Source organism: Rhipicephalus microplus, chromosome 2 (assembly GCF_043290135.1).
Source record: "Rhipicephalus microplus isolate Deutch F79 chromosome 2, USDA_Rmic, whole genome shotgun sequence".
NCBI lineage: Eukaryota > Metazoa > Arthropoda > Arachnida > Ixodida > Ixodidae > Rhipicephalus > Rhipicephalus microplus.
In genome coordinates, this window is record NC_134701.1 from 18,351,949 (window position 1) to 18,367,433 (window position 15,485).

Below are 15,485 nucleotides of genomic sequence, written 5' to 3' on the forward strand. Positions count from 1 at the left end.
GACAAACCTTCTCGCACAAATGAAAAACTTCGTGCGAGAGAAAGTGGCTCGGCAGCTTTCTCTACTGCCTTTTGGTCAACGCCAGGAGCTCTCGCAGCTACTGCGACACCCACCACCATTGGCTCCCGTGCTCCGACATGTGGCGCAGGAGCAGATTTCCGAGGCTATGCAGGCGTCCTTGCAGCAGCCCCCCATCACCGCACCTCTTATTTATGCTGAAGCACTAAAGCGTCGGTAGCTACACCACCCCCTGCTGTTCGAGGGACTGCCGTATACCTCGGCCCCGTCACAGACGTCCACCGCCTGGGTTCCTCCCATTGCTACCATAGCCTCAACACAACCGTCTGCCGCATGGGCTGTTCCCCTCGTCGCCAATACTTGGAGAACGTCTGATAACCAGCGCATCTGTTTGGCATGTGGCGGTCCTGGCCATATCGCCCGATACTGCCGTCGTCGCGTGCCGGGATACACAGACGCTCGGACACAGAACAGCTTCATGGACCTTCCTCCATCTCGTCTAGAAAATTCGGATCCTCAGCCAAGCTTGTCTTCACGGGAATGTCCGCGTACTATGTCTGGTCGCTCACCTTCACCCCGTCGTTGCTCCCTGTCACCCATGCGTCGACGGCCAGCTTCTGAACCCGAGGGAAACTAACCACCGCAGTTCAGGAGGCAAGAACTGCGCTTTCAAAATGCTCAAGTCCTCGGACATTGCCCTAAAATATTGTCAAAGTTTTCGTAGTAGGTACTCGAGCATATGCTCTAGTGGATACCGGTGCTGCCATTTCCGTAATAGACGCTAAACTTTGCCGTAAGCTGCGAAAAGTGACGACGCGTCTTGATATGATGTCTTTGCAAACTGCGAATGGGGATCTGGTTCAGCCTTTAGCCGCCTGTACTGTCGAACTGATGATCCCGAAGGACCACTACAATGTTCAGTTTATTGTTCTTTCGTCATGCTCACACGACAATATACTTCAGTGGGATTTTTCATCGCGTAACCACGCCATTATAGATTGTGCAAGATCGGAACTTGAACTCTTCCCGTTTTACGATCAACCAACCAGCCGCATTCAGCCCACCGTACACAAACTCGTCGTCAAAGAAGGCACTGAAATTCCTCCGACAGCAGCTGTGTTGCTCCCCGTTTTCTGTGATGGCATTAGGGACGAATCTGCACGCTTTAAACCATCAAGCCTCTTCCTTAGTCGAAGATCACTTCTTCTACCTTATTCAACCCTCTCCATTTCTGAAGGAAACAGTGCTCTTTGCCTCATCAATCCCCTTCCGTATCTCGTCGAACTGTTTCAAAGTGAATCTCTTGGACACGTGCATTGATAAAGAACAAATTTTTACCATGCCGTCAGATTGTTCCGATGACTACAACGCCATCAGTGCCCCCAACCCTTCTACTCTACCACCTTCCGAGCTTTTCGATTCATCGATCGCGGACGGACTATCAAAATCTGAACGCTCTGAGCTTCTTCAGCTGCTCTACCAGTTTCGTGAATCATTTGACGTCGCTCAACCTACCTTTGGCCGAACGCCCAGTCTTTTCACCGCATCGACACAGGTTCCAACGCACCAGTACGACAGCGACCGTACCGTGTTTCCGCCACATAAAGTCATGTTATCACCAAACAGGTTGACGATATGCTCAAGCGCGACGTTATTTGACCTTCCCAAAGTCTATGGACATCACCTGCCGCTCTTGTTAAGAAGAAAGATGGTACAATTCGCTTCTGCGTTGATTACAGGCGCCTAAATAAGATCTCTCGCAAAGACGTATACCTTTGCCCAGGATTGACGACGCCGATGATTGCTTACAAGGTGCCGAGTTTTTTTTTTCATCGTTAGATTTGCGTTCGGGGTATTGGCAGGTGCCCTTAACAGATGCCGATCGTCCAAAAACAGTCTTCGTGACACCGGACGGGCTATATGAGTTCAATGTCATGCCCTTAAGCCTCTTCAATGCACCGGCCACATTCGAGCGCATGATGGACTCGGTTCTGCGAGGTTTGAAATGCAACGTATGCCTTTGCTGCCTCGACAATATCGTCGTCTTTACACCCAATTTCGCAACATTCCTTGTACGCCTGAAACATGTCCTGACGAGTCTGAAGAATGTACAGCTCCAACTGAATCTCAAGAAATGCCACTTCGCTGCTCGGAAGCTCACTGTTCTCGGTCACATCGTATCAAAAGATGGTGTTCTTCCCGACTCGGCTAAACTACGCGCTGTCGCTGAATTTTCCAAACCAACGACTGTAAAACAGTTACTCAGCTTCATAGGATTGTGCTCCTACTTTCGTTGGTTTGTGCGCAACTTTGCCTCCTTAATCGCCCTTTTGACCCAGCTTTTAAGCAGTTCCAACAACATCTCGTCATGGTCTACCGAGTGTGATCACGCATTTACCACTCTTCGCCGTCTCCTGACATCACCACCTATATTGTGCCGCTATGATCCCATGGCTGCAACTGAGATCCATACAGACGCCAGTGGTGTCGGTCTCGGTGCAGTTATCGCTCAACGCAAGCCTGGATCCCCTGAGTATGTCGTCGCCTACGCCAGCAGAATGCTCAACAAGGCTGAGGTAAACTTCAGCGTTACCGAAAAAGAGTGCTTAGCCATAACTTGGGCGATTGTGAAGTTTCGCCTATACTTATATGGCCGCACCTTTGCTGTAGTTACAGACCATCATGCCTTATGTTGGTTGTCGTCACTGAAGGATCCATCAGGTCACCTTGCTCGTCAGGCTCTGCGACTTCAAGAGTAAGACATCCGCGTCGTGTACCGTTCCGGCCGCCTACATGCCGATGCTGATGCACTCTCGTGATCACCACTGTCCACTCAGGCTGCCTCTATATCTTCTATAGAACACGCGCTGTCAGCTCTTGACATCGTTACAATGTCCTCTGCACAGCACGATCATCCAAGAAAACCTTCACTTCTGGATGTTTTATCTGGTGTACCGACACTTCCAACCACTCGAGCAATTCGACGCCAGGCTTCGCACTTCACCATTCTGGGTGACCTTTGGTACCGACGCAATTACTCACCAGACGGCAGGAAGTGGCTGCTCGCTAATCCCCGAAAGCTACGCTCTACAATCTGTGCATCATTTCACTCCGACCCGCAATGCGCAAACGCCGGTGTCTTCAAGACCTAAGAACGTTTAAAGAAGCGGTACTGCTGGCGTGGTATGTTTACTTTCGTTCGACAGTTTATTCGTGGCTGCCACGAGTTTCAGCGACGAAAGCAGCCACCGAATCTAGGAGCAGCTCCACTACAGCCGCTTGCGTGCCCCGACCGCCCATCCGATCGCGTCGGAATCGACCTTTATGGACCATTGCCATTGACCACAACAGGTAACCGGTGGGCTATCGTTGCTGTATATCACCTGACACGGTACGCCAAACCGCTGCTCTTCTTACGGCGACCACTCAGGACGTCGCATCTTTCATCCTCCATTGGTTTGTGTTGCGTCACGGGTCTCCTCGTGAGCTCCTCAGTGACCGGGGCCGTGTATTTCTATCCGACGTAATCCAAGCACTTCTCCATCAGTGCCGTATTGTACACCGGATGAGTACTGCTTACCACCCTCAGACGAATGGCTTGACTGAGCGGTTTAATCGGACCCTGGGTGACATGCTCACGACGCATGTGACATCTGACCAAACGAACTGGGATCTAATTCTCCCGCTTGCGACCTACGCGTACAACACCGCTACACAAGTCACCACCGGCTTTTCCCCATTCTTCCTCCTATACGAATCGCACACTATTGATACTTTGCTGCCATACGCACCAGATGTATAAGAGTGCATGACCATGTCCGAAGCCGCCCGTCACGCCGAAGAATGCCGCCAACTAGCGAAGCAGTTTACTACATCTGACCAGCAACGCCAGAAAAAGGCCCGCGATGAAGACCACCCTCCTGCCACTAAGTTCGCGCCTGGAACCCTTGTATGGCTGTATGTACCACCCTGTGCACCTGGGCCCGGATTCACAAAACTCACTTACGAAAACATTTTTGCGCAAGAGAAATTTTGTTGCGTAAGTCGATTCACGAAACAAAAAAACGTCGTAAGAGGCCATAGTTGTCACATCGGCCGCTGCAAATAAAGCGCGCTGTGACTGCCCGGGAACATGTCAGCGATGGTGATGCAGTTGCTATATTTGCTTACGTCACCGAAAAGTGCTCGTAAGTGGATTCACGAAGCGAAATTGTGCGTAAAAACAGCATGGCTGAGAGAAAATCCCAAGAGTGGTTTGGACCACTCTTAGGAACAATGTGGCTACTTATAACCTGCTGCCGCGGCGGTATACTTTGGTGCCCTGGCTGGTTTTGAGTTAATTCACGTCCATTAAGGGCTGCCTGATGACTGCTGGTGCGTTTTTATTTCTTTCGGTGCTTTGAGCTTCACGTGTTTTTTTCCTTGTATGCAGTGGATGGTGTTGACAACCACCATCGTCCAATAAGTTTGAAGTCGCAGTAATTGAAGAATTCTATTGGGCGTCAATGGCATAAAACTACGCATGTAAAGATTTGTGCTTGGATGAAAACCAATGTGATACGTGAATGGTCGGTGCATTCGAACGCGGCATGGCATAAGATCAACCTTATTTGTTATGTTGTTGTGTTGCACCCCATTTCATCCAATTAAAAGTGCGACTCGAGATCCTTGCCTCATTGGTGGAAATTACCACCAAAGAGGTTAAAGGGGAGCACATTCTTTGCACGCTATTGGAAATAAAAATGAGAGGAAGTTTTCAGTGAGTGGTTCATAAAGTTTGTGCTCTAGCGTACTTTCATTGGGTCTAACTGTCCAATGGTTGCGATCTCTGAAATACAGCTGTCGATACACTTTGGGACGATCTGGAACAAAGCATATTTTGTAAACCAAAGCGTATTAGGGGTGCGCGTGATTACGCATGGAACTAGAAACAAATCATGCATCTTCACCCTCACTGTTCAGACACCGATATGGACCATGATAATATGGCAAGCAATCGGAATAAAATGACCCTAGTAACTTTGTATGACACCGAAAATATGCAAACCCTCACGATTCTGGAGCAAACCTTGGCTGAATTCATCCCTGCGTCAATTACCAGCCATTTAACTTGGCGCACGAACATCATTCAAAGGTAGAGCGAGCCACTGACATGTATTTTGTGCGACGCAGCGGCCACTTGACCTGAGAATAATAGCGTTGCGAAGGCGAATCCCCTGTCGCATGCTCTGATCGAAGCAGACGACAAACACGAGCAGACGACGGCTTGGCCGACAGGCACAGCTTGTGATTGGTTGTGAAGCAATACCCTCTACATCAGCTCACTCCGTGACGTTGCCAAAACACTTCTTTCATCTGGCACGCCTGTCGTGTTCGTCATATCACCCCCCTCGCACATAAGAGAAATTTTTTTCACGCCGTGAAAATAGTGCAAGTACTTTCTAAGAGCTCTCTTACGTGCGGTGCAGTTGTCGAAAACAACATGGCGTCGTAAACAGCATATCGGTCAGTGCGACTTTCAGCAAATGCTTCTCGCATGAGTTACTTCAGCGTTTGACCGGATGTGTTGTGATTACAGCAGCTCTTTCAGTGCGTGTGAGCAGTGCGGAAAGCTGTGGCAGTGCAATGGTGTACGGTGAAGTGCAGCGAAGCCTGTGCGTCGGTGTGGTTATCAAGCGGAGATCGGCGTCGATGTATCGACGGCAACTAGCACTCGAGAAGCCTGCAATGTGTGTTTGTGTGCCGGTAACAGTTCGTTCGCTTGACTTTCCAGTCTCTCAGTTGGGTGCTGTGCGACATTTCGGATTGACAGCTTGACACGTTACTTGAGTGACCCCAAGTACGTACGGAAACGTATGAACTATGCGTTCGGTTCTTGCTTCGCCACTAGTTAGCCCGTACGCTAATATTTACTTGAGAGCAATGTACTGTTCGGGAGTGAAACGATGTTCGTTGTGAACAGTGGTGCTGTGTTGACGTTCCAAGACTTGTGAACAAGCTGTGCTCGTGTGACCGAAAATTGAAAAACAGCGTTGATAACTATTTTGCCCGGCGAAGTTGTGGTGGGGCAGCTTGGCGCTTTTGTTTATTAAGTCGTCACTTCTCCTTTTTGTGATAACCATAGTTTTAGCGCTGTGATGTGATCAACCAAAACTGCGAGATGCTACATTCTGTTGTGGATCGTGTTACTTTGGAAGCGCGCCTAGACTGTCCTTCGGTAACAACTTGAGAGTTCTATGTGGCAGCGAGAGCCCGTGAACGTCAAGCTTCCCTTCGGCCCCCAGAAAAGGCAAAGATTTCACCGGTGCCTTGCTTTGGATGAAGTTGTAGGCCAATATCGCCTAACTACAGGTTTCCGAGTTCGTCTCGCCATCGTTTTTCACGGCACTAGAGCCTTGACAACAACCGGTCATGGCCAGTTCTTACACTTTATCAATGGACGTGCACGCCTGGCCAGCGCTTCGTTGCTGTCATTGGCAGCTTCTAGTCTGCAGATGCCCTTTGCCTGTTGGCCGTACTTGGTTCCTCATGACACCGACGGCTACTAAATGCTGCCATCGGTGAGTTCACCTTGCAGAACTAAGTTTCACCAGTACTATAATTCACGCAGTTCTATAACGTGTGCAAGTTTTTAAGCCCATCAGATGTAATGTTTCTCTATGGTAAGTTGAAGCATGAAAAATATACTACTACTATTATATACATACATATATTATGGAGCAAATACATAAAAAGTTTTTTGTGATTTGATACAAGTGAGCTCTTGTTTGATTATGAGGTTGGCCCTGTCGATTGACCACGTTTGATAGTTGGAAAGTTAATGTGAATTTATTTTTCAGAAACCAGGTTGCACTTAAAAAATTTATGTTATATTGGAAAATTAGTTCTATGGACGATTACCACTGTGCTAGTACTATACTTCAGTAGGACATATATATTGCGGTACGTAAATTTTACATGAGGCTTCAGTTTATTTCAAAGTGATTATAGCAGATTTTGGTCACATTAACGAAGTGATAGCTTCCTCAAATAAGTATTAGAAGTGAGTGCTTTAATGATTGTTTTTAAATATCTCGTTTTTGGCTCTTCACAGATCGCAGACAATGGTTTGTTAAGGTCCTGTGATTCACCGGTTGAACATTGTGGCACATCAATCCTCATCATTACTTTGAGCACCTGTACAAAAATAGGAAGGACGCGTTCTCCCTAACTATGCAAGCCTATGTCACTGCTGGGACTGTTATCATTCAGCGGATGGGGCGTGGAAGCATGCATGGCAGCCTCATCTGGAAGGACTGCGATCTGCTTAGGAGCTTCGAGTGCACAAAACTGCCTAACAGCTGGCTGCAAGGTTAGTATTTCTTTAATACATACGATTACGTGAACACCACTTACTGTGTACAAATTGAAAACCCAAGCATGGTTGCTTTCAGTGGATACCTGTAATATTCTTACACATAATTCTTATTCAACATTTATAGAACTAAATTGCAAGATAATTGAGAATGTTGAAAGCTGAAAGCCTGCAGCTTATGAATGAAACTCCAATAATCTGAGGCTCAAAAGCTTGTGCTTTGAAACGAGCACAAATACTTTGATTCCTTATTGAGCTCTCGAGCTTGTGACTCCCTTTGTGGATCAAGTGCTCTGGAAGGAAATAGCAAGTGGGTGAAAATTGCCTGGCTGTTCACAACTTGTAAGGAGAAAGACCTATTGAAGAAGCTAAGCTTCAGATGACATAGGGCCAGTAACTGCATCTTTTACCTAATGTAGCTTTTTCTCTCTCAGTGCTGTTGCTTATGTTTCAGCCGAACATGTTCACCACGATTGCATAGTGATATATATTTTTCTACAAATTGTACCTGACCTAAGTATGCATTGTTGATATCTAAAGGTGACGTTCAGTGTGTTTCAAAGCCATGGCTTCTCATTTCTCTGTCTGTGGCTAGCCTATTTCAGCAGCAGAGCAATGCAGCTAGCACACATGCAATCCAAGTCATGCAGCGCTCCTTTGGTGTTCTGTGCAGGACGCAGCATATCCATCCGGCAAGACACTGGTATCAACAATAATGGTGAGTGTTGGTGGCACCTGTAGGAGCCCGTTGTGTTTGTTGCGTATAATTATTTCCCCTCATGAAGTGCATTTTTGAAAGGTTTTCTTCATTTAGAATAATAGATGTCAGCAACAAGCACACTCATAATCCACAAGTTCTTTGTGTCTTCTAGACTGCCCATTTGCTCCTATACGCAGTACGGTGAGCTGGCCATGTTAGACAGCCTTAAAGTTAGGAACATTGGCTGTTGCGTTGTAATGTAGTCTAACTTGTCTTTCTTAGTGAACTTATTTGTGGTCTGCTTCTCGCACCTAGTGTAAAGTCAAAATAGAAGAAATTTTATTGGCTTCTTATGTCTGGCAGAAGTCTCATGCCTTCATCTATAACATTGTAGTTTTGCTCTTGTATCATAATAAATATATTTTCAGTCTTCACTGTTTGTGTGTGTGTGTGTGTTGAGGCTTGTCATTGGCTTCTGAAAATAAAATATCTGTAAATATGAGCACATAATTGACAACTATACACTCTTGCATGTAGCATGGTTGTAAAATGATCTGTATTTTTCTAAGTTCCAGCAGTAACAAGGGGTTTGGTGCTCCACGGTCATGTACAGTGTATCAAGAACAGAGCACAGAAGACCAACAAGTATAAAGGGACTACCAGTGACTGTTCTCCTGCTCAAAGTTTACAACAGCAGAAAGAGCACATTGTGATGTCAGGAGCAGCTGCTGCTTAACTTCTTAGCAGTGCATTATTCAGCAGTTCATTTGCTTGCATTCAAAATTATTTAAATTTTGCATAGAAGATACCAAACTATGACACTAATTTAAAGGCTGCTGTAGTGTTAGTGGGCAAATATTTTTGAGCTGAAGTTTTTAACATGTGTGTTAAGTGCCTGCGTGCCTTTACATTTACATGCCAGAAATCACAGCATCCATGGTCGCCAATGGTAACTGTGTCTGCATTCTTTGTAGTACAAGAAGTAAAGCCATGGATGCAGTAATCATGTACTTAGTCGATGTAATCCTTCAGTGTACACTCATTTGTATAGCACCAATGATGCCATGAGTGTATAAGTTCTGGGAAGTGAATCTATGTGGATTATTTTATTTGGAAGGAAGTAGATCATCACTACTCCTAGTATATCTTAACAGAAGATTTTAGCGCTTGGGTATTATCCCACTGCCTGTCCGTCCTTCAACAGTCTACTTATCTACTGTGTAAGTGTAACTTTTTAAATGTATACTTTGCTCGGATAGGTTTGTTCATAATGTAATGCAAGTGACTTATCATCTATGCAACTCTACTCAGAGTAGAAATAAAAGTACTTATTTTTATATGTAGCTATACCATGCATTCACTTGTGTTTTTCTAGGTGCCTGTACAATTGTTTAGCCCTACAAAAGTGCTGGTATACTCTAATATTGAATCTGGCATCTTAAAATAGTTTGTTAGTTGAAGTAAGAATGTGTTTACAATCAATATTACCATCCTCAGATGAACTGTGAAAACTCTGTGGAAATTTATTTACATTTTTTGAACTTTGTGAAGGCAAATGTTGTTATGTTCTTTTATTGTGGTCCCTGTTTAATGCAAATGACACATAATTACTTTGCAGTGGCATAGTATTAGTTGTTACTTTACACATATGTGCTGAGCAACGTCGCAGTTGAGGCCAGCAGCAAGACATACATGCAGTGCACTGGAGCATCACCTCACATAGTGTACAGTCTTTGCCCACCAGTAAACTCAATATTTTTCAAGCAGACTAATAGACAGCTGTATGGGAACTGTGTTGATGTGCAAACTTTGAAGTCTTCTTGAGGAGTGTTTTTCATCATTTTTGTCCTACCCAAGGCCACAACTGGTGGGAATGTGGTTGTTTCCTCTCTCCAAAAGCACTCTTACCAGCTGCCTCAATGTTAGCATGGGGTGAATTCACGAACTGGAAAAATAATTGGTCTTTGTTTTCTTGGCCGAAAGAGTCGCTTCCACCGTTGAGCCACCACGACGCGCCAGAATAGAAACTTTTAGCTAAATAAAGTTGATTCTACTTTTGAGAAGTGTTTTAGGGAAACGAAATGGCACCTATAGCTGTCAATATAAACACTGTTTACACCAAGGAGCTTAGTAGCTTATAATTGTGTTATTCATGTTTTGTCTAGAATTTACTCGTGCTGTGCCAACTTTCAGCCCAAGTGTCCTAACATGCTTTGTTAGTGGGTTGTGAATGAGCCAAGCTATGTAAATAAACAGAGTGATATTGCAGACATGTACAAAATATTGATGCACAGCCCTTCTCTTTAGCATGACATTGTCAAGGGCTTTATTCTTGTGTTTTTTATAAAAACTGCTTGTCACTGGGCAGCAGCAGAAAACTATGCATCAAGCTTTTGCGAGATAATTCGAGAAACACCGTGTTCAGACATAACAGTGCCGGTGGATATCTCTCGTAAGTTACTTTCTGTAGTGTATTCAAAATGAATGTATTAGAATTGTTGTTTTATAGCCATTCATTTTAATATTTACACCTGAGTGTATGTGTGTATGTATGGGTGTACATATGTATATGTGTGTGCGTATATGTATGTATGTATGTATGTATGTATGTATGTATGTATGTATGTATGTATGTATGTATGTATGTATGTATGTATGTATGTATGTATGTATCTTTTAAATGAGAATCCGTTTATCATTGGTGAGTAAGTTTGGTTATGATTTGGCTGAATTTGTTTCTAGTTATTTCTCTTTTGAGCCATTATACATTTCAATTTGTTTTGTACTGCATAAAAATAAATGTAACCTTACACAGAATATGTGTGTTCGAAGAAGTTTCATTTACCAACCTACAGTCATGGGCAAGAAATTGGGTAAAATGAAACGAACTTGCGAAGATTAGTTTCGAGCATAGCTACTCTACATGGCATATCTCGTACACATTGCGTTGGTTGAATATGTCGATTTCAACCTTTCAATTTTAATCAGAATAAGCAAGCTATCACCCGTGGTTGTATATGTGTGTGATATTTATGCATACTGTGATACCGGTTCGCAATTACAATTAAGGTCACAAACCTAGTCAAGCTAAATACACGATTTTTGTCCATGCACCTTTCATCTGCACTGGAACTGTTGTTAATAAAAAATAAACTTCAGTTTAGAAATTTATTCCAGTAGCCAAAAGCAGGGTATCTCTTTATCACACAAATCAAATTGCCATTGTTCTGTTCCATTCTGGACAATACGGGACCCTCTCAGCAGAACTCGATTAACTGCTATAGTTCATTTTAACCATTGACAGCGACATTACACTGAAGCGTGCAGCATGACAAATAGCGGGAGAGAAGACACAAACTAATCACTCTGTTTGCATCAGCTCTGACTATCCGTGCTCTTTGGTCTTGCTGCATGTGATGATGCCCACCAAATTAGCACAAAAGCGTGTCACTACAAAGGCAGTCAACTTGACTGCAAGCAGTTAGCTCACTGCATGTGTAGATTTTCTTCAAAACACCGTGAAGACTGATTGCTGGTCGAATATCCAAACACGTGAAAAGTAATATACCAGGTATGATATTGGTATTTCAGAACTGGACACTTTTGCGATAAGAGAGGATGGAGAAGAAAATTATGAACCCTGAATTCTTTAATTTTTGAAGGAGCACAGTACAACGCTTTTGGGTCAAAAGGGGACTGAAAGAAGCAAGTGCGAAAGCCTACTTCTCAAAAACTTAGTACCCGCCACCACGCATAATGTCAGGCCGGGCAACCTCTTGAAAAAAAAAGTGCTCAGTGATTCTGTGAATCGAACCAAGTACCTCCTAGATTGTAGTTGAGCGCTGTAACCGCTCGTCCACTGCAGCAGTGCTTGTGATCGCCTTATTGCTGATATATCGTCACTCCTTCGAATGAAGCCAAATGCAAAAACGTCCCGTGAAACTTTGTTAAAAATAGAAAAAATAGTTAGAATGCGTTTTCCCAAAATTACTAGAAGATAGCAACCGCCACGTGTGATTGTATAACCGTGCGCTATTTATTCTTGTACATTACTGTCATGACGTTGGGATAGCCGGCTCTAACGTACGCTACCTTCTCATAGTTTTCCAAATATAGATAAGAAAATAAAAATATATATCGGCCTGTGACAACGCTAATCAACTATTATGAGTTCACTGGCACTAGTGTCACTTTCACTAGATGAATGCTCAGTTTGCTTTCATTATCGTTATTTAGGAAAGTTTTGGCTCATTAACTCAGCTCTCTTAATTAGCATTGATTCTCACACCTAAGGACAGTCACACTTCATCTCGCTTTCTGAGTGGCTGTCACTCTCATATAACGCGTACTCCACTTTTTTATGCTCTCCGAGCATCTGACCCTGTTTTGCGGAGACTTTCCCTGACGTCTGCTGGGCTAGAAAATTGTCTTTATTATCTATCAATTTCAAGCTTTCGCGAAGCCGAAACGAGAGTCTCTCTCTCTTTTCATTCTTTTCGCACGTGTGATAACGTTTCTCGACCTCAAGACTCGTATACACGTCCCTTGCTTTGCGCACTCAAACAACGCTGGGCGAAACATTTGCACCGTGTTTTGTGAAAAGCATTAGCACTGAGACACCTCCCGACGAGTCTCCCTCATTTTACGTAGACATATACCTAAGCGTAAGCGTATGCACGTTCTCGCATTCCGGCTTTATAAAAATGCTGCGGTGCATGGAACCAGTGAAATTGCGCTCACAATTTCAATTGATTACTGCTGTTATCTATTTCCGCACAATTCGTCTGCAGGCACCAAAGTCGCTCATGTGTCTTGTAATAAGAATATTGTAACAAAGGCTACCTTTGACTATAGGTACAAAACACCCTTTCGTTCACCACTATACCGTGCTAGATTGCACCGAATTAGTTAAGTAGCAGCGCAGTTTCAATGAAATGTAAAGTAACTCGTCGCGTTAAATAGGGGAAGACATTCGAGGCACATTTTCAAACATTGCATGCATCGATTTATGTGTGGTTTCATTTATGTGGTACACCTGGAGTGTTGTTTACTTGTACTTGGCGAGATAGTGCATGGATTGCTCGGTGGCTTAAGGCCATCGAGCAATTATTTTTTTAGCTACAGTCGTTAATTAAAGGCGAGTGCTTGGCTTTGCACAGCCCACCAAAACGTCTATTACAACGTACGCGGCATCCCGTAAGCGCTGTAGCAGACGCTCGCGGAACTGAAACTTAGATGCAGCAAATCATTGGCTATCATCGTATACTCTCGATGCTAGACGCTTTGCGTGCTACCTTGATATTATCGGCACACACTTCTTTCTTACCTTGTCGTTTCATCGGCTATCGTGTGTCCTCCTTGCCCTCTTAAGTGCCGAATAAGTTAAATTCATACCCGCGCTATAGTAATCCATCCAGATAAGAGAACTTTTGGCTAAGAAAATGCGTAGCCAAAGAGAAAGCTTTGTGAATTCGGCCCCTGGTTTGTCTACCAAGCTACTTTCAAATTACCATGGTCAATACCGCGTGGTAGAGCGAAGATCACCCGTCAATTACGCTATTGGACCGCTTACGCCGCTCGATGACAATCGTCGGCGTGGATACGATATTGTTCACGTGGATCGCTTGAAGCCGTACTTCGACCCACTCGTTCCTACCTGTTAGATCGCCAAGATGGCTTCATCTTTCTCGACGGGGGCAATTATAATGAAGGAATGATGAAAACAACAAGGAACAACAAGCGTCATGGCAGATAAGGCACCACGAGATCGGCGCTCGAGCTCCTCCATTTTCCTCGTCCTGTCGCTATCTCGAATTTTCCACCTACTCGTTTGGTTCGCATAGTAAACCTCTTTACACTAGGAAAGATGAAATCGCTCAAAATTTCTTCTTTTCATTTTTTCTGTGCGCGACATGATATTTCGGGATGCTCTGCTTTGGTTTGGTTAGGGTGATTAATTCGGCGGGGATGGGGGCCACCCACCACTGAGCCCAACAAGAGGATGCTACAAGGTTGAATCACAAACATTTGGAGGCTCCAGCCTTGCATCACCGCTATAACTTTACGTATTTACGCAAGATTGTGTACACCTACACAATATTAACCCTCACCGCGAGGAAATTCGATATTATTTGAAATAAAGATGACATGAAAGATTAAAAGTGTGAGAGAAAGACTAAGATGTGGGGATAGAATGACATGGAAAAGGCGACTACCGCATTCTTCTGGGTGCGTCAGCCTAAGGGTGTCGACTACGTGAAGCTGGGGCCAAAGGGGAATGTTGCCTCCGCGGGGGGGCTTTAATGCTTTAAACACCCAGCATTGACTCAACCCCCAGGATTCCGTTTTCACAGTATACGGCTAATCCACGCACGGCTACGCATGGGAGGAGATCGAAACACTTCCCCCGTTGGCTCGGGTCCCTGGATTTGCCACACATCAAACGCCTTATTGCACAGACGCCCCTGCGGGGCACATTCAAATCTTACCATTCATGACATACATGTCATGATTTTCATTTTATGACTAGTCACTTATAGTCGTCGTACAGTTATGTTATGCAATGCTAATCTTGGTATAGATCTTATTATCGAGATCGCCAGGAGAGCTGATTGTCATAGGTGGCTAGATAGATACGGTCAAAGTCACCAAATTTCACTAAGAAATGGTTCGCATTTATTATACTAAGCTCAAGCTTTAACTGCGCGTTTAGGGAGCTGCCAGAGATAAGTAATGCACGTTTACTGCATTTTGATTACTGCATTTTGATTACCCTGATGAAGGCTGGTCCACCAGCTGAACACGTTTAGTAAAGACACATCCGTGAAAGTTTCATCGTCTCTTCTCTTTCTTGCATATATATATATATATATATATATATATATATATATATATATATATATATATATATATATATATATATATATATATATATATATATATATATATATATATATATATATATATATATATATATATATATATATATATATATATATGCATATGCCTTTCCGTTCCCGTCTTTTAATAATACTGCACTCCGTGCTTTCAAATTGCAGGACGCATACACGGTATTGAGATTGGCTCCATCAGTGCTCCACTGTGCTCGCAGGACACCCTCACTGGATAAAGAAAAATAACAATACTGATAAATAAAGAGGAGAAAGAAGGTGGTCTAAAGTGAATATGTAGCATGCGAACAATACGTGCGGGCGCTCACGGTTTTGCGAAGCTTGCATGGAACTCTTTCCGTCAATGTAGTCTGCTGTGGTGGCAATGAAAATTTTCATTGGATGAGCACAGCAGCGTCGGCGGCACCTACTTTAATATATTATGTCATTTATCTGAAGCCATCGACGGGGCCTTACACACTTTCAGATACGCAAACTTCCGTACACCATGAAGCTCGACAAG

At 44.1% G+C, this 15,485-nt stretch overlaps 1 protein-coding gene and 1 long non-coding RNA gene across 5 annotated transcripts in view; both read left to right on the forward strand.

Moving 5' to 3' along the window:
* LOC119169192 (FMRFamide receptor-like) overlaps nt 1-15,485 on the forward strand; it is a 1,338,388-nt gene that overhangs the window by 832,043 nt on the left and 490,860 nt on the right. The gene's annotated exons all lie outside the window — the stretch shown is intronic.
* Nucleotides 6,158-9,902, forward strand: LOC142784675 (uncharacterized). Its single transcript, XR_012888724.1, has 3 exons — nt 6,158-6,578; nt 7,968-8,090; nt 8,642-9,902. It is a non-coding gene; the product is annotated as an uncharacterized LOC142784675 (long non-coding RNA).